The sequence below is a fragment of the Rhamphochromis sp. 'chilingali' genome (genome assembly GCF_963969265.1).
Source record: "Rhamphochromis sp. 'chilingali' genome assembly, chromosome: 2".
Lineage (NCBI taxonomy): Eukaryota > Metazoa > Chordata > Actinopteri > Cichliformes > Cichlidae > Rhamphochromis > Rhamphochromis sp. 'chilingali'.
Genome location: NC_137930.1, coordinates 57,347,405 through 57,373,110, shown reverse-complemented (window position 1 = coordinate 57,373,110; position 25,706 = coordinate 57,347,405). Strand labels below are relative to the sequence as shown.

Genomic DNA, 25,706 nt, shown 5'->3' with positions numbered 1-25,706 from the left:
AATCAGACAACTGATAATGACAATACTTGTTAAAAAATGAACAGCACAATTTTTTAATGACAGAAAAACAAATGAGATGGGATCGTGTCTTTTATGTTTGATGATGGCTGCACAGAGCTTGAGACATATAACACACGGTGGCACACCCGGACTCTGTATGCAAACCCTACAGACTTCACATATTTAAATATTCAAAAATGAATCACCCTCCAGTGGACAATCAAAGACAGCAGTATTAGAGGATTAAGTATTAGACTGCACTCTCACGACTCTTGCTCCCATGATCGCTCAGTATGTTCTGCCTGGAGTCTCATATCCTCCAAATCAGGTGACTCCAATCTTCTGTCTGCGCTGCCTCCCAACCACTGAGTCACTTTCTCATACTTCAGTAGCTGGCAGTTGCCTACTACCACTTGCATGCTGATTACAGTATCAAGAGCAGTGAAATGGAACATATGCTGGCTGCGCTCCAAAGTGTGATACAGTGAGGGACTCTATCAGCATTTTATATCCTCTGGCATGCTGTAAGGAAGGGATCTTGACACAATGGTAGAGATTCGTTGTTCTGGCTCTTCAAGCAAAACAAAACAAAGGAAAGCAAAGGAAACACGCTCTAGCTAAGGGCATCATCAGTAGAATAATTAGTCCAGTTGTAAAGTATTAACCCTTAACCCTTATTAACATAATAGTAATAATAATTACTGAACTCACTAATAGTTACTAATATGATTGTAGTGTATGCCTGTCTGTTCCCGAAGTCCTAGACACATTTTTATCGAATTAGAACTTAGTGTTTTAACTGCGTAGGGCAAGACGATTATCAACATCTCTGTTCAAATCCTTACAAATTACATGCATTGTGTGTAGTAGCTGATATCAGAACACACTGCGACATGAGCGAAGAAAAAAGGGACCACAGGTCTGGTAATAACCAACTGTAGGAGGAGTTTTGCTAGTAATAATAATAATCAAAATGGTCTGTGTAAGTGTAATATCTACTGTTGACAGTGCAGTGAGTGAAACTATGTAGTTATGCGAGAGGAGGTTCAGGGAGAGGCTATGTTGTTGGCCCATTGTTTCCAGATCACCAACTCTGCCCAAGTTGCCATGGCTGCTGGCGTGTCCACCTTTTCCTGGACATATAAGGCTGGACAGCAGCAGAAGGAGCAGTCACCATCACCCCCCTGCCCTCTGGTCCAAGGCTGCATCTTCTTCTGCGGTCATCTGGGTGTAGGATAGTCTGCAGTTATTTAAGGAATTTAGGTAAAGCTGGCTTTTAAATGTCAACTAGACGAGCGTCTAAGCGTGAGCGTCAACAATTTAAGGGCTGCTTCTTCTGTGTACGCGACTATGCAATCCTGGCTGATCCACAGGGCCTCGCGGCTATCCTGTCACAAGTACGTTGAGATGTTAAGCAGAAAAAGAGATTGAAGGAGTTGACTTTGATTCACTTTGATAGAGCATGTCTGAAAAATGAAAACACCTTTCAGTGAGAGTGTCATTTCAGTTTCGCTGCTTTGTTGAAGGTTCTGCGGAGAAACATAATATAGTATTATGTGTGGAGAGCTGAGCTGTGAGAATGAGAGACTGTCTGTGAAATCGCCTAGTGGTGCATTGATCCCTACAGTATAGTGAAGAAGATGTACATGCACAAAGACTGCCAGACGCACAACGTACAGAGAAGGCCCTTAAGTGAGAACCTTTCCCCTCCAGTCAATAATGAAACAGCTTTCATTAGTGCAAACTCTCCAAAAACGATGAATGATTGGTCAATATCTCAAATGAAACTAAAAATTTAGAGCAAACTGTGGAAGACCAAGGCAAACAAGAAAACCCATTATTTAGTTAGCTTGGGAGTACATTCCAGGCACTGTATTGTTGTGTGACTCCTCGCAGCTTTGTTTTTCTCTCAGCAAGGACTAAAAGCACTGGAGAATCAAATGTTTAAATTGGCTGGGGAAGGTGTATACAACAATGTGCCCTCACACAAGCACTGTACACTTCAGAAAGTTCTATGAGAAGAGGCTGAGTGCAGGAGACCCGCTGACAAATTGGGAGACTTTTTGAAGAATGTTTTTGAAGCACACAGAAACAGCAAACAGAAAAGGGCAAATTTCAGATTTTTGTATTCGACAAAAGTATTTACAGAAACTTCATAGCCCTCAAAAGTCACAACAATATTTTCTTTAGAAAAAGGCATTTTTGATTATATATAAAAAAAAAAAAAAAAACAAGAAGAAGAAGGGGAAGGGGAAAGAGTTCAGTGTATTACCCTCATATTGTTATAAGACTAGAAGTGCAGACAACACCTACTCTCTGGAGTTCCAACCCTAAACAAAAAATCTTTTTGATTAGCTGAAACAAACATCTCTGGCTTAAATCCACATCAGAAACATCTGGTCAACTAACCACCCTCCCACACACAGCGTGGAAATCTTTGGCATATTGTGCAACACGGTCAACTGATGAGAACCATGCTGACTGTTTAAAAGCCTTTTTTGTGTGTGCTCAGCGGGGCAGAGGAGCATCACAGACATGGACCTTCGCTAAGATAGGGAAGCCACATGCTATGGAGTGGAGCATTTAAGGGATGCTGCCATGCTTAGTTAAGGGCTCACAGACTCCATATTTCATGCTCTACATCTGCTGGTTGCCATGGAAACCCTGGTTTTGGGAATTTCTCAGGTCAGGTGGCTTTTGTCAGCTCCAAAGCAGGAAAAAAAATGGGTGCAGTGTGCTTAAGAAATCAATTGATAATAAAAAAAAGAGAAGTAGTTCTTAGGATGGTAACTGAACTTACTTGAATGGCTTCGCAAACACTCAGTGTTTTAAGAGACAACCCATCACTGCCACAGACCAGCTGAAGTGCGTCTCAAACACTTTTAGTGAACTTTTATGCAGCTTCTCGCAAGGAAGGCAAAACACAAACAGCAGTAAGAGTTCAAGAATTTCAGGAGAAACCAAGGCATAAACAGGAGAGGCAAATGCAGGGCAAACACTATTATTTCTCTGAATTACAGCTTTTGTGACTCATACAACTATAACTAACAAAAACCAAAGGCAACAATTTTTCTCTGCTTTATACAGTCAACTATATTCCACAGGTTCTCTACTATTTTTGCAGATTTGTGAACACATTAAAGACTCATGTGTTTTTTTATCTGTTGCATTCTTGCAGATTGCTCCAGATGTACAAAAAACACAGTTCATTTCACAAAGCAGGATTTTCTATTTACTAAACTAAACCACAATAAATGGGTCAGAAACTCAGAACACAGAAAAGAATGGGCGTGTATGAGAAAGGCTTTACAATTACAAGCTGGTCATTATGACAGCATGGGTGCATTTGGATACCCCAGTGTGGGTTTCATACAAACAGAAGCAGCAGGAGCCGATCATTAGAAGCAGGCGTCTGCAGGGCTGGGTCCCACAAGCTCAGTCGGAGCTTGTGTGAGAGGTTCTCCTTCTCACTGGGGAAGTCCAGAGGAAACATGCCATAAGCCAAGCACTCCCCAGTTCTCCTCTCTTTAACCTGATTACCGTAATGAGCTTAGAGACTGTTGGATGCACAACATCTAATGTGGATGTAGACAAACAACACTGCACTCCCTGACTCTCACTCCTAGCTGAATGCAAAGCACATCATCATGCTGCAACCCTCTGTAGCTAGATGGCCCATTAGCCAGAAAGTGTTAGAGACAGGCGGATCAGAATAGGAAACTGCAATTTTCTCCTGAAGGTGAAGCAAGAGGTAAATCATCGAGAAGCTGTCAAAATGCAAATAAATGATCCTTTTCCCCAAAAAGGTATAAATATATGTACCTGACTATTACAAATCATTCCCAACTCAGTGCCTGCAATAAATAAATAAATGCTGAGTTTACTATTATTTGGTCATCTTAGTCATATAAAGTTATGAATAATGATTTCATTTCCTAGGTTTATGATCATGCTTTCACTATACACACTTACCGTGCCTGTGCAGAAAGTTTAAAAAAGTTTAGTAGTTACTTCATCCCATCAGGTTTGTGATTGCATTTGCAATGTAGTCTATGTGACTCATGCAGTAAGAAAATGTAATTCAAAATGTAATTATAGTACTTCATCAAAAACAGAAGAACATAAGAACACATTAAGAAGGAACAAAGTTTAGGAGATTAAGGCACAGCTGTTCATTCTCAGCATTTCACTTTTCCAGAGTTGACAGCATGTTTGAGCAACAGTGTGGGGGGTCCACAGAAATACGTTTTACTTTCATACTATTCAAATAATTATAATGTTATATATAATGTAATTTATGTCATATTTAATAAACAATATAAATTTCATATATTTTGAACTGGTGAGGCAAAAGAAATAAGATTTTTTTTAAATGGGTTAAATTTTACTCAAAACATATGAACCACTATTTATAAAAATGCAAATACACGTATAAAAGAACAAAAGAAAAATCTATAAAAGAGTTAAACTGATGGCTTCATCAAACCGAAACTCAGCTAACTAAAACTGACCAAACTCACAAGAAACAACACACAAAAGGGAGAAAACCTCTATACATTAACTAGAGGAAAGGACATGAAGGTAGATACTTATTTTAGGAACAACTAGTCATTATTATTTCTCACTAATAAGAAAAAGTCTGATAGGCTGTTACACAACATATTTAGTTTCAGGGAAGCTATGTTTTCATGGAAGATGTGATTTTTGGCAAATTCGTATGCAGCAAAACAATCATAGTTTCTAAGAAAATGACATCATCAACGGACATCAAACCCTGACACCTTTCCCAGGTCGCACTGCTAGTGCATTGACAATTAACCTAACCAATCCAATTAATCTATCCCCAAAAAACTGCATGTCTTTGGACTGTGGGAGGTAGCCGAAGTACCACACGAACACGGGGAGAACATGCAAGCTGCACACAGAAAGGCCCTGGCCTGATGGTGGAATTGAACTCAGGACCTTCTTGCTGTGAAGCTAACCACAGTGAAAATTATTGCAATGCGGCACTTAAATGCAACTGTGTGGGGTTTTTTCCAAGCTGGTTAGTGCATGGTTTTGAACGGATGGCCACATATCGTGTTTTTCCCATTTACAAAGACTAGTTTTAGACAGGTTTGTTTAAAGCAACACCGATTTATATTTATGTGCATCTAACGTCTGTCACATTTATTGAATTTGTCCAGAGTAATATAATTACTTAAGTGTCGCATCAGTTAGCTCCATAGGAAACCAAATGGGCCCAAAAGGTCACAGGTTCATGCCTGAAGTGGACACGTGTTTTATTTTTAAAATTCTTTCTATTGAAAGTGTTTAAAAATAAATAAGAGATGAGAATTTTCTAGAGAGTCTAACAAGGATGTTCAAGGTAATGTTCAAGGTGAGGTCTATGTTGGTTCAACTTTTATCTCAAAAGTATTTTTTAACCTTTGACTGAACATCGACAAAAATCACCAGCTGTTAGTTGTTTAAAGCAAAAGTAAGTAAATAAAATGCCTTATTTGCTATTGCTGTGATCCACATTGCAGTATTTACTGATTCAAGTTCATGTTTTAAATTTGCACAAAATCAGACATACAGTATCTGAGGCTGATCATCCTTTCATTGAACATAGCAGATCAGTGAGAGCATTTCCAGTTAGCTGCCTTATCAATATATCAATCAAGCCACAGCAGTTAATCTGATTATAACTGTGTACTCAAATAAACTGATGTGTTTCTTAGATGCATATGTATGCAAATTTTAGCTCAGTCCAGTAAGAATCCATATTTCTCATATAGCCTAGATGCCATTGGGGAAGCTAAATGGTTTTGCTGGTCCCTGAACGCTTATCCTCTTAAGAGACCCTCTTACCCTCTGTGAACCGAGCTCCAAGCGATCTTCTTTGAATGATGGTGCCGTTTTCCAAGAGAAACAACTGATTTGTGAATGCAAAGAATTAATGTTCCCTCGCAAGGATGCCTTTCTGCTCAAAGGCACTTTTCTGTGCTTTCATCTCACGTGCACACACCTAGTTTTTATGTGCACAGGTTTCAAGACTGAAAATGCCACCGTTTTTTTACCCTGCCTGTCAACGACGAAGCTTGTTACAAAGGATGAAGTGACTACAAGAACAGCTGAGAGTGTCCTGCTCACAAAAAGGTATTCTGCCCCTTCTGCTACATTCAAGACCCATTAAAATGCAATAATTCAGAGTTTAGACAGTCTGCTCTATAAAGATACACAGGTTACTTCCTGAAAGGGTTAAACTAGGTTTAATTGTTGCTAACAAGTATAGGAAAATGTATCACTGGCAGATTTCCATTTGATAATCTAAAAATCTGTCTGTGCTTGAGGATATCACATCCCCTGAGCTACACCACTCATCTCCATGCTCTGCAGGTTAGCTTCTGAAAGATTCTCATGATTTCTTAAACATACCACCAAAAACAAATTGTGTCAGTTTGCCCGATATATATAATGACTCAAACTGAAACACCGTCGGAAAAACTTGTTAAAAAAAAACATAGAAAGTGTGTAGGTTTCTCTCCAGTGGTTGGTAAATGACAAATCCTGTGGGAGTGAAAAGGATCTCTGCAACGATGTTAACAGAAAAAGACATGCTACTCCTTGAATCTTAATCACAGCACGTAACAAAAGGGTCATGTATCTTTTTGTGAAATGACATTTAGCATCACACTTTTGTTCTCCAATCTTTTTCTTAAATTGCATCTAGGCGAGTGCATCATAATATGTTAAAGATGAGCCTTACTATAAGAACAAAAACAACAAAATAACATCTACGTGCCACAGCTGTCATGCTAATCTCGTACTACTGCCTATTAAATAATGTCTACTTTAATTTTGCTTTGCGTTTAGTCACTCCACACTGAAATATTGTTGCGTTTGTGACATGGTTGCCAACTTTCAGCTACCAGATGGAGAGAAAATTCAGGGAAAGTGGCCAAGATGAGTGGAGCGGTAGAGTGAGCTAATTTGAAAGTTATAATAGTAATTTGGGTTCACCCATAAAGTCCTGTAACACAATAATACACTATAAATAATTAACAATAACCATCACATATCTGCTTCCTGTGTGACTGATAAAAATCTTGATCTACTAAACACTAGGCCAGTCAATATGTTATGATTATTTATCTAATTATGGTTCCATAAATGTTTGTTTTAAATTGTCAGCTACATATTGGCAGATTTTTATAGTTACTTTAATAATCAGGCAGGCCATGTGTTGTATATAGTTAGGAGAATGCATCCATAAACACAACAATGTTTTAATGTTGAAAACAGTCCCACAACCAGCTGGAAGCAACAAAAAACAACTCCATTCCACGGAAATTCACCTTTCCCCTAATGCATTAAACTTCCCCACAATATAGTTACAGATGTTCCTTTTGGGAGTGGATCGAATATTGCAACATTGGAGTAATTTTCCTGTAATTGGTAGAACGATCCACTAACACTTCCAGTTATAAAGCAGACCGCTTGTCCTTCAGCAGCCTCTCATTTGGTCTGTGCTACTGTTCACAAACACATGAATAAAATCTACAACTTTATCACGTTTGTCAGATTTCAAGTAACAAGCTGTGCCTGTGTTGTTGTTAGTAGATTACTTGCATCCTCACAAGTGGTATTTGTTTGCTGCCCCATGTTAATTTGCCGTCCCCTTGGCACACTGCGTTGGTCATTAATGAAATCAACTTACTGTATCTGAGTTTATAAATAAACACAATGTTCTGCTTTTCCCCAATAATTTCAGAGACAATATCTATCCCAGATGTTGACCTTTCTGTTCACTATTGAACAGCTCAAAGTCAACAACTGGGGTGCAAACAGATAGCATGGATGAATGTAAATTTGGAAGATTACAAAGGTTTCTTTCATGGCATATTCTCATCATCTGCTCCTAATTCCTGCATACACAAAGTTAATTTGCTCACTCAGCGGAACAGATTTTTCCATGACACACGTGCAACAAATCAGACTTTACATCACACTCCCATTTCTTAAAGCATGAGACGTGCAGTTCATCAGCATAATGTGTAATTTTTCCGTGGCTGATTGCCACAGTTATTATACCCATGGTCATTCTCAGGCCTGCATACGGCTGTCAGTTATGAGGTACCCATGGACTGTATAGCTCAGCAAATTGCCACGGAGTGTCATGCTTTCTGAGATTCACTAATTAGCCCAATGAATTCTGCCACCATTGCGCACAACTCATTAATGCTGACACAGGCTTCTAATTAGTTAAATGGGGGCACTGAGCCAGCTGATAACTTGAATACTTATTATTTCTGCTTTTTGAGTAACTATGATAACAGTCCATTATCTACACAAAACAACACCTCAGAAATTGTATGTTACCCGCACCCTTTTCAGAATAAATGTTATTTTCAATAACTGCTTTCCACAGTTTGCCATTAAATGAGAAATGAGAAGTGTGGCAGTGGTGCCTGATCAGAACATGACAATCATCTGCCACAAAGAGATGTCACGGAGACAATTTCAAGGAAAAACTACAGCAGGTAGAAACAAGATGCCAAAACATCAAAAACATGCAAACAAAAATCAAAGGACATCAGATGGATGATTATCTATCTTGACTAAAAATATCAGCTGTTTATACTATATGTACATCATTCTTCTTCATATGAGTTAGCGTTATTATTAAACAGTCAAAATATAACTTCTTTCTTTTTCTCTCTTGATCTGTTCTTAAGAAAATTTTGGCATTATCAACTTGTCATGTTAATCTTCCACATTCTTCCTCTTGGGGATCATAAAGTTAGCAAAGAATGAACTAGAACATTTATTCTAATATCCTAGAAACTGCATGAGTATTTATTGTAATGCACTCCATCTAATGCATTATTTCTCCAAACCATATGTTTAATGGCACGATCAAAAAGAAAGATGAGCAATAGAGCTCATAAAACTGTTTGAGAAAGTCAACACAGAAGCAAGCAAAACATGTTTATACCTTTTGGCTGCACTTTTTTGTTGTAAATGGTTTCCTCTCAGCAATTTTTTGAACCTGGTGTTAATCATTTTTTCACAATGTTATTGTTTACATTAAAATCTGTCTCATTATTAGTTGTCAGTCAGCGGTCTTGTAAAGTTCGTCATTTTAAATACTAGATACCCTCACCAGCCACTTCATTAAACATTCCTTTCAACTGCTCATTAACATAAATATATAATCAGCCAATGATATGACAGGAGCTCAAAGCATTTAAGTATGCAGACATGGTCGAGATGACCTGGTGAAGTTCAAACTGAGCAACAGAATGGGGGAGAAAGGTGATTTAAGTGACTTTGAATGTGACTTGGCTGTTATTATAGAAACTCCTGATCTACTAGGATTATCCCACACGACCATCTCCAGGGTTCACAGAGAATGGTCTAAAATAGAGAAAATATCCAGTGAGGGGCAGCTCTGGGAAAAATGCCTTGTTGCCAAAAATCAGAGAAGAATGGCTGGACTGCACTCAGCTGACAGGAGGGCAACAGTAACTCAAATAGCTACTTGGTACAACCAAGGTAGTCAGAAGAGCATGTCTGAATGCACAACATGTCAAACCTTGAAGCAGATTATGTACAGCAACAGAAGACCACACCAGTTACCACTTCTATCAGCAAAGATCAGGAAGCTGAGGCTACAATGTATATATTTAATATAGAAAATGTGAAAAATTATTGCAACATTTAGATAGTTTAGTCAAAAATTGGTGTAAATACCACAAGAGCATGGATCCATCCTGCCTTGTATCAGTGGTTCAGGCTTGTGCTGGTGGTGTAATGGTGTGGGGAGATTTTCTTGGCCCACTTTTGCCCCTTAGTTGCAATCGAGCATTGTTAAAACATCACAGCCTACCTGAGCATTGTTGTTGACCATGTTCAACCCCCCCTTTATGAACACAGTGCGCCCATGTTCTAGTGGCTGTTTTAAGCAGGATACTGCATCATGTCACAAAGCCCAATTAATCTCAAACTGATTTCTTGAACATGACAGTGAGTTCATTGTTCTCAAACGGCCTTCACACTCACCAGATCTCAATCTAATAGATCTCATTTGGGATGTGGTGGAATCAGAGATTTGAGTTACTGATGTGCACCTGACAAAGGTGCAGCAAATGTGCGGTGTGACGTTTAGTTAAATCTGTGTAATTAAGAATTAAGCTAGTTCTGACAGCAAAAATGGGCTCAGCCCAACCAGACATAACTAATAAGGTGGCCAGTTAAAAAAAAAAACAAAGAAAGAAAAGAGAAAAGAAAAAAAAATCTCCCCATCTGAAACGATGTGGTTTAACGAGACAAAAAAAATTATGCTCCAAGCATCTCCAAAGAGGAAAAAAAAAAAAAAAAAAAAAAACTTATCCCATGGTACCGAGGGTCATCTCTGCAGTTCCCTCTTAAACTCCAGCACCTAATTGTGAAGCTGAGCACACAGCTGTGACACTGCAGTTGGATACAGATTTTTTAATCTCTTCTTTTATATGATATCATCATGTAATCTCCATCGAGCTACCCAGGGAGCAGGCAAAGAGGCAGGAAATGAAATCAATGCTGTGTCTCTGCACTGGGTGTTACTTCATTAGTATGGGCACTACAGATGTAGCAGTAAATCTGATTTATGAAAGGGTGACAACAAAGAAAGCCACAGACGAAGGGGTCCACAGTAGGAGACACCCGCAGTTCTCCCCACAGCCTTACCTGTGTTTAACAAGGAAAGAGAGTAGTTTTCTAATGAAGAACACACTTTCATGCAACTGCAACCAGAGGTCAATTTATAAGCATGGTATTAACTTTCATGATGAAAACAAAGCAAACAAAAACCATTTCATACGAGCAAAAAAGGCTGGTGTTTTGTTAATACGATCTGTAAATTATGATGATCAGAAAGTTTTATAATACTAGTTGCTGACATTTTCACAATACATTTTATTGTCTTCACAGTATCCTTAAAACATTTAATAATGTTTGGCATTCACACACTCCTCTTCTTTGTGCATGGAAAGGTCTGTTATCCTAATTATGTCCCAAGTTTCTGCATGCTTCTTGTTCAGTTTTCTAGGATTGCAAAAGCAAAGTCTCTAACTCACCATTGCATTCTTAATGATTTGGTGGGTTGGTTATTATGGTGGGCTATTATTGACTACTCAAAGAACAGCACTGGCATATTTTCCCCTATAAAGCCCTTTTAGGTAAACTTTCAGTTGACTTCTGCAACCTTCTCTGTCCCAGTTACCAGATATGCTCTTCTAAACTGTTTCTTTTTGATGTATGTATGATGACTTCTGACATACCTTGGGAAAACAGCATTTTCTTCTTGTGCACCTCGATTGCGTAATTATTTACAGAAAGACCTAAATTTAAACATGCTTCTATCTCTTGTTGAAAACATTAAGGAATCTAGGGAAGAAGACTTTGAGGCTTGTTTCTTTTCAGAAGCCACTTTTTGAGATGTTTTGGGTTGTATGGCTGCTTACTTGTCCATCTTTGTCTTGTAAAAGATATTATGAGCTTATCTTCTAAATAGGTAATAATAGTTAATATTATCCTCATAATATATAGAATAAATTAATACATAAGATAATACCTGAAAACAAAAACAATCTATTGGAACATACGAAACACAGTTATTAAAACATTTATTTAGATGAGTTTTAGGAAACGGAGCAAGAGGTTAAAGAACAATCGATTAAGCACCTTTCGGAGATGTTACAGTCACAGAAAACTATACAAACGCTTTCTCACAGGGGAAGCATTGTATAGCCTTGATACGACATACCATCCCCTTCAAACACGGAGATTCCAGCTGATTAGTTGTGCACTCCCATGGGACTAAGAAGTGTAATTCAATTAGTCCCACGGTTCTGCACCGAAGAGAGGGAGACAGATCTATCTCACTGGACGACACCCAGGATGTGCTGTGCTGGTGTATGCACCGAAAAATTGGCAGCAGATCAGGCTGATGGTCCAAATTAGATAGTGTCATTTGCTAAAAGACTGCTAAGAACACCAAAATGCAGGAATATATCTAATAGCATCTTGAAGATGTTGCTCCTTAAATGCCCTTAGCGCTCATGAAAAACATTACCGACACAAAGAGGGACTGAATGAGAAGCGTTTCCAGGCCGAGGCTAGCAGAGAGCCTCGGCCAGTCTCGCCTTACATGACAAGCCAGCCACATTCTAAGCAATGCCTCTGAGCTTGTGCCATGAGTCGAGGATGCTGTCTCCCACTGAAGTCGCATACAGATCGCCCTTTCAGAGCACAGCCTCCTCCACTGTCTCTTTGTCCCTCCTCCCTGTGGGGAATTTATAAAGCTTCACAGTGCCTCACTCCATGAGATTCCTGTAATTTATGACAGCCTTTTCCCAGGCACAGAGAAATCAAATCAAACTGTAAATATAGTGCATGTTTCCCAGTATGAGCTCTTCACAGAGACCATAGATCACAAATAAATGCCAGAGATCCTGACAGTCATTAAATAACAGCATCAATAATCCCACATGTGGCAGCAGTACATTTGATTTGAGATTATGAAAAGGGCAGAAAGCATAGCTAATGAATGAGACACACCAGAAGCAAACCAGGAGAAATTCAGCATTACCAGAGGTATCAAGCCCCCCAAAAATCATCTAAGTCATTCTGTTTTTAAAGGCATGATCAGCAAAGAACCAGTTGTGCTCATTTGTACTGGAACGACCTTTGACCCGAGCCTGGCACAGATACACTTGGTATGTTATATGACACCAGATCAGCCAGACCGAAAGGAGAGTGTCATCTTGTGGGTATAGCCTCACAAGTGTACCGTGTCCACTGTGGGTGGGCAGCCGCCTCCATTAGCTGCAGCTCCATCAATCTCTGTGTCTGTGGAAATTGAAGACTCAACAGAGAGAGGGAGAAGCAAACAGCTGCCATATAGTGGACTGAGCAGATGGTAATGGTGGGAAAAAAGTAACACCATATCATTTTAAACATCCACACGGCATCTCAATTTGGGAAAAGAAAAGACGCATGTCTGCCACTTTGACAAAATACACTTCTCAGGCTGCCTAATGCACTGATGCTTGGCTTTTGCATGACATTTTATCTTGCATATATTTGGAAGAGCGCAACGCATGCAATTTGTTCACATTTGTCACTATGAGAAAATGGTTTGATGATTCCTTGCGTAAAGTGAGCGGTGCATATAGAGCCATCTATTATCAGCATGACAATTTATGGTTCAGTAAAGCAGTTTGTGTATATTGTTGAACAGTAAATGCATAAAAACACAATACCAAAGTCTTATCTGTATCGCAGCAGCAGTTTGGGGGTTTAAAACAGAAAAAATTGACAGGCATTATTTATAAAAAGACACAGAAAATGGGAAAGAAGTTGTGTTTTTACCGTTTTTCAAGATATGAGGGAGAGATAGTATGCCGAGCCATGTGTCCTGCAAGTCATCCTCATATGCTATGGAATTAGATACTTGGTGTCAGCACACCGTGCTCCATATCAACAGCATCTTTTTTTTTTTTTTCCTATGCCACCCGCACTGACAGGAATGTGACAAATGTTGCAGTATTTCAAGGGATGGTAACAAAGTTACTGGGCTGCCAGCGGCACTTCAGCCCCTGCATTCAAAGCCGAAAACATTCAAATTCTTTCCTGAAGAACACAGGTAAATTCTACAAATGCACATCAAGGTATGATGATTTTAAATAACACGTGTTTTTTTTATACATTTGAAATGTAACTGCAGGTTTGCATAATTTTTATGATATTCAGGGTTCTCTCTTTTCCTGGGGCTAAGACACTTACTTGAAAACTTACACAAGCTTGCAGACAGAGTGCTGCTTTTTGTCTAAAAAAAAAAACCTGTCATCTGTCCATATAAAAAACCCATTAACGATAAGGGAATCAAAAACAGCAAGTCATCACTTTGACTGATAAAGCTGTGGCTTTAATCTTATTAATATTGCACACAGTATCATTTAAGATATGCTGTCACCAAATGAAAAATCAAATCTTACTGCTTGAGGAAGAAATCTGTGAAATATACATGATTTAGGTTTATGCTGATACCCTATTTAAAGCTTTTTAATATCTCATCTTACATTATAAAATTATTCAGGATGTTCTGCAATTCATTGAAACAATCACCACTTGTTTTTATGTCTTTGACAACCTACTTTAAAACTCACAGTGAAACAGAACAATTCTTCTATAAATATCATGATTATTCTGCTGAGTAATTGTTTTACCATAATGCACATGTTCACAGCAGGCATGTTCCCTGTGCTTGTAACAGATTTGTCACAAGCAAATGACTGCAGGAAGGAAATTAGAGAGCATAATGGAAGGGAAACAATCAAATAATGCACACATGATATGATGGGCTATTTTTGTTGACCATTCCAACAGCTATATAGCAAAAAGTCTTTTTCCTTCCCCACTGTAAAGGTCAAAGTGACTTTACTTTGCAAGAGATGAACACACATTAACAACCATAGATAAAATTGGGAATCATAGTAGATTAAAAAAAAAAAAAACATTGAGAGAGAAATATTTGTTAACCTCTGCTTTATGAGTCTTCTGCTTTCTTCTCTGTTTTAGTGGCTGCTCACACAGTAACAGGAAATTGATTACGGGTTTGCCAAACAATGCATGTTCTTAAGAAAGTCAACATTTATATTCAGTGCTCGTTCTTTTCTAGGAACAGCAATGTACACTCAAGCAAGGTTACAGTACATAGCATCAGTATTTTGTATAATTAATACATGATTTGAATGAAAATATCCTCATTTGCTAAAGTTGTTGTATCATTAAGCCTGATCCTTATTCCCACAGCGGTAATTTATGATTTATGTTGGACTTGGCCTAATGAATCAGCATAACAACTAAGGTTGTGACAAAAAACTCACGAGGTCAGAAGATTGCAACTGCTGAGAAAAGAACAGGTGTTACATGCTGCACATTTTATTTCCACCTATCCATTTGTTTTAACTGCTTTCCAACCAGTCTTTACTACCTGGTGACAGGCAGAGGATACCCTGGACAGGCCACAAGACAGGGTCTAACATGCACAGACATGCACAGACAAATAACAAAAAGCCATCAATATACGGAGATTCAGTGCTTACAAGCTCCACACAAAATAGCCTCAAAGCAGGTTTATATCGAGAACATCTTAGCTGTTAGGCAACAGTTTGAGCTTTATTGTTTGGTGAATTAATGTTACAGTGTGTAAAATATCACCTCCAGATGTCAGTAGATTGCACACTGCGGTCAGCTGGATTCTGTTTTCAAAATTCAAGTGCTTAATTCTAACTATAGTGATCAGTGTAGTAGGGGTGCAACGATACACAAAATTCACGGTTCGGTTTGGTTTGATACTTTGGTGTCACGGTTCGATATTTTTTCGATACAAAAAGATGTTCATGCCTTTTTAATTTGTCATTTATTAAAATTATAAATATATATTTTAACTCAAAAGTACAGTTTTTAAATTTAATGTTGCTGAAACAAAAGTAATTAAAAAAATAAATATATCTCAGGGCTCTCAAAATTTCAAAATCCCTGGTAGCCCTTCGGGCAGGGACTCTTCAGTTTTTGGTAGCCCAAAATAAATGTAAGTAGCCTGAATAAAAAAAGAGAGCAATTTTTTTGATTGATGTTTTGTTTCCTTTACAATATTATACATTAAAGTATAATATTGTAAAGGAAACAAAACATTAATCAAAAAATTGTTGAAAAACAAATTACAACATTGTATAAAAATTACAATCATCAACTCAAATACTTGGTTCTAATTGAACAGAAATTTCTATGAACTTGTAAGAACTGTGTAGGACATGAATCAGTCTGTGTCAGATCCTGAATTTGAAATTTCCGCTGAAGTCACGGGTAAGAGGCAAGTGGAACCAAGATCTAGGCCATTTGCTTTTTGAAGTTTGCAAAGACTGCTAAATTTTGCCAGTGGTGGTTCACTCTTTGCAACATAGTACGCTGTTCTAAACAGATTTTTCAGGTTTATTTTTAGTATGTTATTTTCAATTGGTGTTTGTTCTGGGAAAGATATTGCAGACTGAGCAATAATGCATTTCTTGCATTTCTCATGGGTTCTAATGGGGGCCTTTCTTAAAATGACTGGTCCCAGTAACAAAGGCGCTTGTCGACTCATAAATCGACCAACCAACAACACACCCGGCAGAACATTATGTTATTTACACGGGTGCACACAAGTGGTCCGCATGTGCGCATTCGCTGTCAAAATAAAAGACGCGCACCAGATAAGAAGTTGCAACGCGCGTTTGCGTCCATATAAAAAGCACTGTTTTTGTCCGCTAGAGTGGGATTTTCACGGCACATTCCGCACCACATCTCTGTGCGTTCATCATTTGTTTGAAGCCAGCTCACCTCCTGCAACCACTTTTCCGAGAATACGTGCTTCTTTTGTGGTTCGGACTCCTGACATTTCTTTGGAGGTGGAGGAACACCAAAGTAATTGCTTAAAGGAGCTTCTTCGACATCTTTAAGAGTTTTAAACAAATGTCTGTTCTCCTCCAGAAAATCTTATGTATGCAAACACGCGTTGCAACTTCATATCTTGTGCGCGTTTTTTTTTTTTTTTTTGACAGCGAATGCGCACCTGCGACCACTTATGTGCAGCCCCGGTTATATAGCTCGTCATATTGCAGCCACAGAAATTCTTTTGTCCATGAAACCATAAAGCTGCACTTTCTTTTTGCCTTATAGTCTGATTTGTCATAACTTTTCCGTTTTGTGGTAAGCTTTTCTTTGGCTGTCACTTCTTCACCCTGACCTGTCTTATTTGGCTCAGCAGAACTAAAATATATATCCTGCTGCTTTTACACACACACACACACACACACACACACACACACACACACACACACACACACACACACACACACACACACACACACACACACACACACACACACACACAGGTCAGCGATTCTCTGCGCGATCAACCTCTCATATGTTTAAGCTTGCTGCGGGAGATTTCACTTGTCATGTTTGCATAGTAAGCTAACGATTGATAAGACGATGTCAGAGGAATTGGTGCGCAAATTATCATCACTCACCAATCAGTGCTGTCGCTCTCTATACACAGTTTGCGCGATTGCAAAGTGAAACAAGTGAAAGCAAAAAACAAGCGCAAATTCAAACGGGATTTCAATATGTCACATATTGACAGTGGCTCACCGATGCCAATGACATAATTACCCAGCTACATTTCCGAAAGTATGCAAAAGCATTGACATATATTTTTCCTTCCTACAATAGCCTGACGGGCAGGGCAGAGATAGATTTTGGTAGCCCGACTGGAAAAATCGCTAGCATATTGTAGCGGGTCAGGGCTGTTTGGGGTTCTGTTTGTACAGTTATGTTTTGTATATGTTGCCATAGTGACGGGTGACGCCCTCTCGCTGCGACGGTGTGTCCTTCCGGGGTTAGAGGGCGCCCTGTGTGTTGTTGTTGTTGTTGTTGTTGCTGTGCAGTTTCCGCGCTGAGCAGTTAGCTAGCGGCAGTGTTCTTCTGCAGATGTCAATAAACGGCTGTGCTCCCTGGCTAGCTCACGGGAAGCAAGACCAAACGACACCTCCGTCTCCTCCTTGTCTGAGCTCGCCACATTGGTGTCAGAAGTGGGATGATGGTGGCACCCCATGTTCTGACCCGAGTGACTTTTCCCCCGCCAGTCGTGACCGGCCGGTGCGCCAAAAGAAGGCACCTGGACATTTGCAGGACTTTGTGTGGGGTAGTGGGGTCGTCGGGGACGACTGACCCCTTAGGTGGGGGCTATGTAGCGGGTCAGGGCTGTTCGGGGTTCTGTTTGTACAGTTCTGTTTTGTTTATGTTGCCATAGTGACGGGTGACGCCCTCTCGCTGCCACGGTCTGTCCTTCTGGGGTCAGGGGGCGCCCTGCGTGTTGTTGTTGTTGTTGTTACTGCTGTGCGGTTGCCGCGCTGAGCAGTTAGCTACCGGCAGTGTTCTTCTGCAGATGTCAATAAACGGCTGTGCTCCCTGGCTAGCTCACGGGAAGCAAGACCAAACGACACCTCCGTCTCCTCCTTGTCTGAGCTCGCCACAATATTAAACATATCAGGTCCCCATAAGGAGAATCATGTGCTAACGGCTGTCTAAATGACTCGGGTAAAGTTAGTAGCATGCATGCTTGTTGTTTTTGTCTGCTTCCACTTGTCTTTGCACTAGAATGATGTCGGTGTACATGTGCAGTCATATTCGTTGTGTTCCCACTAGTGCTGTCAGCGTTAATCTCGTTGAAATGACGTTAACGCCACAACACGGTAAATCTTCGTTAACGAGCTACCCCTGATCGCCCTGTGCGTGGGGCTAGACGGCCAACACGTTAATGAGCTAACTGCGCTAACACACTAGTTCCCACCCATGTAATTGAGCATTGCGTGGCACATCCAACATACTGTTTTACTTTAGTCCATGACGCGCTTACCTTCAGGGTCATACGTCACATGAAAACCAAAATAATTCCAAACGCCAGATCTGAATGAGGGTGGGGGAGGTTCAATTTGCCATGTTGCAAGGAGAGCTTAACTTCTGTCTCGCTAGCTTGCCCTGCGCTCTTCCTTCTGACGATGCTGTCTGTGTTGAACGCTCAGTGGATCTGCGCTCGACAGTGCAGCAAATAAAATAGTTTAATATAAGAAAAAATATCCATCAACTAACAAAAAATACACAATTGGGTTGCATCCTGCTTGCACTTAGGTGAAGCTGCTGACTAACAAGGCCCTGCAGGCTGGTTAGCAGCAATAGATGACAGAAGCATGCAGTTCAATTGTGTATTTTTTGTTAGTTGATGGATATTTTTTCTTCATTTTAATTTACCCATCAAGTTTAATTTCCTTGATATAGTTCTACTCACCATTCTGTAGGACTGCTTTCCGTGTTAAAGAAATCTCCAGCTCAAAATAGGTCATTTGTAATAGTAGAGAAAGGTGTTTTTCTCCAATTAGACCAACTGGACACTGAGATAAAGACTGGACTAAGGTTAAGCACATGACTGATGACTGTTCTGTTTTAAGTTTTCTTTCTTATAACACAGATTGGATCATACTGAGTTTTCCTCACTTATGATCCAGTCTTCTTCACTTCATCTCACCAGTGAGTCTGAGCTCACACAGCCTAGGCGGAGTAGTCGAACGCAGATTCACTGAGCGCTCAACACAGACAGCATCGTCAGAAGGAAAGTTGATAAAATAAATTACAAATTTTGTATTGTTCGATACATGTGTGTACCGAACCGAAAGCACTGTATCGAACGGTTCAATATCGATACGAGTATCGTTGCACCCCTACAGTGTAGGACAACCTCTGGCCTATTTTCATCTACAGTGTAGGCTGCAAGTCCGCTCTTTACCTCAGTTGTCAATGTGCGTCTACATCTGTTCACTGTGGAGGAGGTTGTAAAGGTTTATGAAAGGGATGCGAGTCGATGAGTCAGTGAAGCTCACTTCTGACCGATGACAGCGATACAGAAGTGAGTTGTTGAAGATATCCTACAGCACTCGGTAAGTGCTGCTGTTTTGTTGCTGGTGTTAGCTGCTGTTAGGCAGCATTAGTGAAACAGCTCTGCTGATCCTCTGTCTTTGGCGTACTTCATATGTGGCCAGTCTATAGCCATATACATAAAATGACATCAGCACTAAGTAAATTTTGAAAAAGCTACTTTTTTTTATTTTTTATGTGTGACTACGAAAGGCCTACATGTTTCTAAAGAACAGCAAGATATGTTTCATCCAGTTTCAGTCCAAAACAATTGCTGTATGAGCTCTAATTGCTAAAACCCCTCAAAAAGAACCTGCTAGTGTCTTCTGCTCAATGTAATCAGACAATAATTTTGCTCTAAACACAAGGCCACTACTCCTGATAAGATAAGATAAGCTTTATTAGTCTCACGTGTGGGAAATTTGTTTTGTTACAACAGTGGACAGTGCAAAGTTGTATAGAAAAATTAGAGAAAAACACTGGAATAAGATATCAATAAGATACTGTACACCTAATCTAAATATATAAGGCTTAAGTAACGCAATTAGTTACACTTTACAGCATCCGGCTGCTAAATGCACTTTAGACATACCAATATAAAATAATTTTGATAGTCTGTGAGAGTCCACAGTTCTCTAAGAAGAACTGAGGTGCTGACACTACATAGCCCTGAGCCAGGGGGGAGAGAGGGGGAGAAAAGGAGGAGTTCTCGCTTGGTCAGCAGCCTGCAGAGGATCAGAGCAGAGGATAGCAGTAATTTCAGTGCTGTTCTTCAGACAGGGGAGTCCTTTCCCCAAGCAGTCGCAAAAACAGGCTGACAGCTACTGTGCACACAAAGGACCTGACAGCCCACAATTAACCTTGATGTTAAACCACTGCCACGTCAATTGTCCCTAAACCAATATACTATAATAATGTCATTTTAGTTACTTTATCTGGCTGTTACTGAATCCAGCACACCTTGAATTATCTGTACAGATCTTAAACATCTGTGTCTATGATCATGTGACACAGACATGAAATATTTCCACACACTCTGGCTGTTTTTTTTTCCCCACGGTGCAGCTGCATGTTCCATACACCTGTTTTTATTTTCCTGAACTTCCATATCTGTGTCATAGACCCGCATACTTGATTGGTTTTTAGAGATTTAGCGGTGTATTGGATTTTAGAAATGTAGAAATTTAGCAGGGTGTAGACACATTCATATTTCAAATGCTACTCTTTTTTTGTCTTCGAGCCACAAAATGTGTCTTAGGTCCATCAAGGGATTCAAGTCTTAACTGCACTTCGTTACAGTGCTCTGGATTTGTCTTTGATGCATTTATCGCGCACATAGCAGATGGATAGTTGGATTTAGGCAACACTGACATTGACCTTTGGTTGAGTGGCATTTTAAGGGAATTCTATTCCAGTGAAAAATGCTCTCACAAAAGAGGATCGTGGGTGTACCATCATGTCTTTGAGAGATCTTTCAGAAACTGAACATGGAAATGTCTTCAAAAGCAGAACAAAAATAAATACCACTATACAGTACATTAGACTGTAGTAAAGCAATTACAGCTGGCATTAATATTATTATAACGGTGCTATTCAGAAGACTTTGACTGCATAAGAAACTTAAGTATTTGATTTCTTTTGAGTATATCAATACACAGTTCCCACAAACACACTGTTTCTGGCAGAGGAAGCTTGGAGGCACTACCAGTAAGTCTACAATGGTGCAAAGAGAAACTGGGCAGGTTACAGCATGGTCACTATTCACTCAGTAGGTAAAGTGGTCGCCCCATGATCGGAAGGTCGGCGGTTCGAATCCACTTAACGGCTACCCTGAGGTACCCCTGAGCAAGGTACCGTCCCTACACACTGCTCCCCGGGCGCCTGCTTAGTGGGCTGCCCACTGCTTCACAGAGTGAATGGGTCAAATGCAGAGAAAAACAAGTAATTTCCCCATGGGGATCAATAAAGTATCCATTATTATTATTATTATTATTATTATTATCAAACCATTGTAACTCAACACAGACAACCAGGCGATAACCTGTCTGAAGCAGCCGTTTGCACTGTAAAAACAGAGCAAAATAAACTGACTTAAAAAAACGCAGCAAATCAGCTCCTGCAATGAAAACGCAATACCTAACTGTATTCACTCTTTGGGGACAAAGGGGCATAAGTTGAGCTGTGCTTCTCTTTTAATGGGATATATCAAATGACCTTCAGCGCTGATCATTAGTTTGATTCAAGTAAAGTAGATCATGTTTCTCTTCAAAACCAAAGCATTGATGTTTTTTTGTTTTTTTTAACTGAAAAAACCCTTAGTATGTGCTGTCAACAGCGCTGAACACAACCCTGTTCACTGGCACTTTACCAGTACAACTGATTCCTCAATGAGTAATTTATACGATATGAACAGGAGCAAACAATTTAATTTCTTTGTTCAAATATTTAGATAAGTGCTCACTGCTAGATTAAATGTCAACAAAGTGGCCTGAACTCAAAAAACACACACACAAATTAAGTGGAAAATAGCAATTACTCTTTGATTTACAAATAATTTATGTGAAAAAAAATTCACAGAAAGTAAGAGGATGCCACTTTATGTCACTAACACAATTTGGAATAGTGTACTGCGTTAGGGCTGTTCGATATACCGATATGTATTGGATGACGATATAAAAACGTCTGTTTCATTTTATGCTATCATTTGTTTCGTGGTGTCGCAAAATAAACTGTTTACGGCAATATGTTTTCATCCTTTTGATGGTCGCTGTAGTGGCTATATTAATTTCGTCTTTCTCTCTTTCTCTTATATTTAATATAACCACACTACTGACGGACAAGAGCCTGTTTTATGCGCTGTCGTTAGCAACAACGACGGTAACACTGTTGCGTGTCCGGTTGTTTATGTTCCACATAAACCTTTCACAATAAAGCTCAAGATCCTGTTAAAACTTTTCAAAATAAACTGAATCACTTAAAGAGCAGATTATTACGGATGAGAAGTAAAAAAAAAACCCGCCAGGTGCTAAAAAAATAAACCTTAGACTCAAACGTTAGAACAAGCTTTTCCCCGCAGCACGCCGTGTAATAAATACTCACAAAGAAAACAGCGGCTGTTACAACTTATTTCTAAAAATGTATAGTTTCATGCATCGGTTAAAACACTCGACTCCAGGTACACGACGCGCAGCTGGAAACACTTCACGCAAGTCGACGTGCACGAGATTCACAGAATTAACAGAAAATGTTACATTTTTGTGATTTATATCGTTATCGGACGATAGATGTCTTATATCAGGATATGAGATTTTGCACAGCCCTATACTGTGTGCATTGCAGCGAAGGTAAACCTGTTGTCTAGTACTTCAAACTGGCATTTTAATTTGACATGCTGATGAGAAGTGCCACAGGCTGTGCGACTGCCACTGACCTAAACTACATCATGGCGGCATCTACGGACCTACTTTTTGAGTCTGTTGATTTATCCCGGCACAGCCACACCAGTTTAAAGCACATTTATAGTGTATATAAATGTGTATATAATAGAAATTCGAATTATTAATGAATTGCTTGCTCGCTTTTCTGTGAGTTAAAAGCACCAAAATAAAACAATATTGCATTAAACCTCACGCACTAACAATTTAACAACTGAGTGACTTGTGGATGTGATCAGTCTAAATGCTATGCTGTAATGTCCAACCATTATTAATCAAGTGTGGAGTCAGTCTAATCTAATCCCACTACATTTCTTAATTGAAAGAGAGCTCAGCCTCACTTCATATCTGAAAGCAAATTAGAAATATGGTCAAGTGTTTGCCGATTAAAAATCCGCATTATATATAGCTTTAACAAATTGCCTGTCTGCCACATTCATCTGTATGGAAAAATTCGAGAAACTGTTCTTTCAGATTGCTGTAATAGCAGGGGTTTGGGAATGGTGGCCAGCTCATACATTTGTTCTATAGAAAGTAATCTAAACGCAAGCCAGCCCCTAAAGAGGCTGTGATCACAGTGACAGCAGCGAGAGAAAACACAGGACCAATCTATTTCCCTTGTAAACACAGAACACAAAGGCTGGGTCACACCGACAGCATGGGGTGTGTTTTAGTTTCCACCTCCTACACACTCGTGCATCCAATATAGTTCAACAATCACACTCTCCAATGACTCTCAGAACCCTTACTTCCCACCCTCCAACTGAACATTTCCTGGGGAATTCCAACCAGGAATATATTCTTGATGACAGAGCAACTACAACAGCTGAGAGGAAAATCACTTCTCTAATGAACAGAAGGAGGCCTTGTCTTTAGCATTTGCTTGTTCTCGATGTTTTGTGGCTCAAAATAGTTACTCGTAAATGCATGACCTTGTTATTGTTCTCACGGAGCAGTTTTAGTGTTACTTATTGCGCCCCAGAACGCAGAAATTGAACAAACACAGACTAAAAGTGTTTCATGAGAGAGTGTGGTGTATTTCATGAACACGTTTGAAACATGTAAATTAGCAAATTAGGCACTGAGCTGAAAGTGTGAACTACAGCTATGCTAGCAGAGATGTTGCTATAGCTTCCTATAATACAAAATCATTGCAGTAATGGCCTCCGAAGTAGTTGGCAATAAATGTGAAAAGCTACAATTTAAATAGTCCTTGGTTTTAATTGCCAGTGCTCAATAAAACTGAAATACTGAATATTATTTAATCTTAGAAGTGTTGAATCTCTATTTGTGTTCTGAGCTAAACTTTTCAAATCTCTTTTTGATGAAGCTTACAAACTCTGCTTTCATAACCTTGGGTCTTGTGAATAGCATCTAGTGTTTTGTTTGAAGCAGCAGTCAGTTGCCGCTGGCAGATGCATGCTGCATGTGAGCTTGTGACATTGGTGTTCCTGAGATCTAATTATATCTGTGTAATACTGTATTGTGGAGAAAGCGTACAGAACTCATTGTAGATGCTCAGGCAGGAGAAGGTCTCTTCTTTTAAACACAGGCAAGCCATGGGCTTATATTGTGAACAACAAGTGAAAAGAAAATCCTAAGAACTCGATCTGCAGATTGCAGATTTATGTAAGTTAGGAAGGTCTCTTCAAGCCATTTCTGAACAACTGCAGATTCCAAGGTATCCAAGTACAACCTTTTCAACTTTTCGTCTCCACTTTGCTAGAGTCTGGAAGAAGACCCAAACTTTCACCCTTGGATGAGAGGAAACTGGTTGGGGTGTTCAAGAACAACCCAGGAAATATAAAGGCTCTGGGTGCCCATGAACTAAAAGTGGCTGGACACCAAGATCACTGTCCACAGTGAAGTGAGTTTCACATCATTGACTGAGAGGGTATGAACCAAGACAGAAGTCTCTGCTACAAAACGGACACCTTCAAACTGACTAAAATATGCAGCTACCAACATGAACAAGCCAAGTTCCTTCTTGAAAAAGGTTTTATGGTCAGCTGAGACAAAGATTGAGATATTTGGCCATAATGACAAGAGGCACGGTAAAGTGAGGCTTTCAAATTTAAGAACACTGTATCAACTGTCAAGCATGATGGCGGTAACATCATGCTTTGGGGCTTTTTTGCTTCCAGTGGTACTGGTATATTGCAGTGGATGGAGTAATGAAGGAAGACTATCTTCAAATTCTTCAACTTCACCTCAAATCAATAGCTAGACTTGGACACAGCTGGGTGTTCCAACAGGACAATGATGCCAAACATGCACTGAAGCTGTTTTTTGGAATGGATAAAGCAGGCTAACAATAAGCTACTGGAATGGACTTCCCGAAGACTTTACCTCTACCCTGAAAATTTCTGGACTATGCTTGAAAGCCCGTTCAGTGCAAGGCACCCAAATCGCCTTCCCTCAAAGCAACAACTATACCAATGTCTCCACAATAAAAACTGATAATGTGTGGTGCCACACCTTATATTTGTTAAGTGTTGAGCCTGGAAATCAATGTATATATGAGATTTCTTAATAAAGCTTCAAATGTACTGACTCCAGCAGTTACATGTTTGCACTGAGGCGTCTTGCTCTTTTCATTAATTACATAATGGTGACATTATAAACTACATGAAATTTCCATAAACTTGCTTTTCTGTAATTCCACAGATCTGTCTAAATAAAGAGATCTTTATTCAATCTGTATATGCATTAACTTTTTTTGTTCTGTAA

General features: G+C 39.5%; 1 protein-coding gene across 4 annotated transcripts in view; it reads right to left on the bottom strand.

Moving 5' to 3' along the window:
• Positions 1-25,706, bottom strand: part of tln2b (talin 2b) — a 96,415-nt gene that overhangs the window by 67,719 nt on the left and 2,990 nt on the right. The window contains exon 1 of one of the 4 annotated variants that reach the window (XM_080874701.1): positions 13,399-13,442. The exons of the other annotated variants lie outside the window; for them this stretch is intronic. The gene's annotated coding sequence lies outside the window, so the exon portion shown is untranslated. Of the gene's footprint in view, positions 1-13,398; positions 13,443-25,706 lie in introns of those variants that run through there. 4 annotated transcript variants of the gene reach the window in all.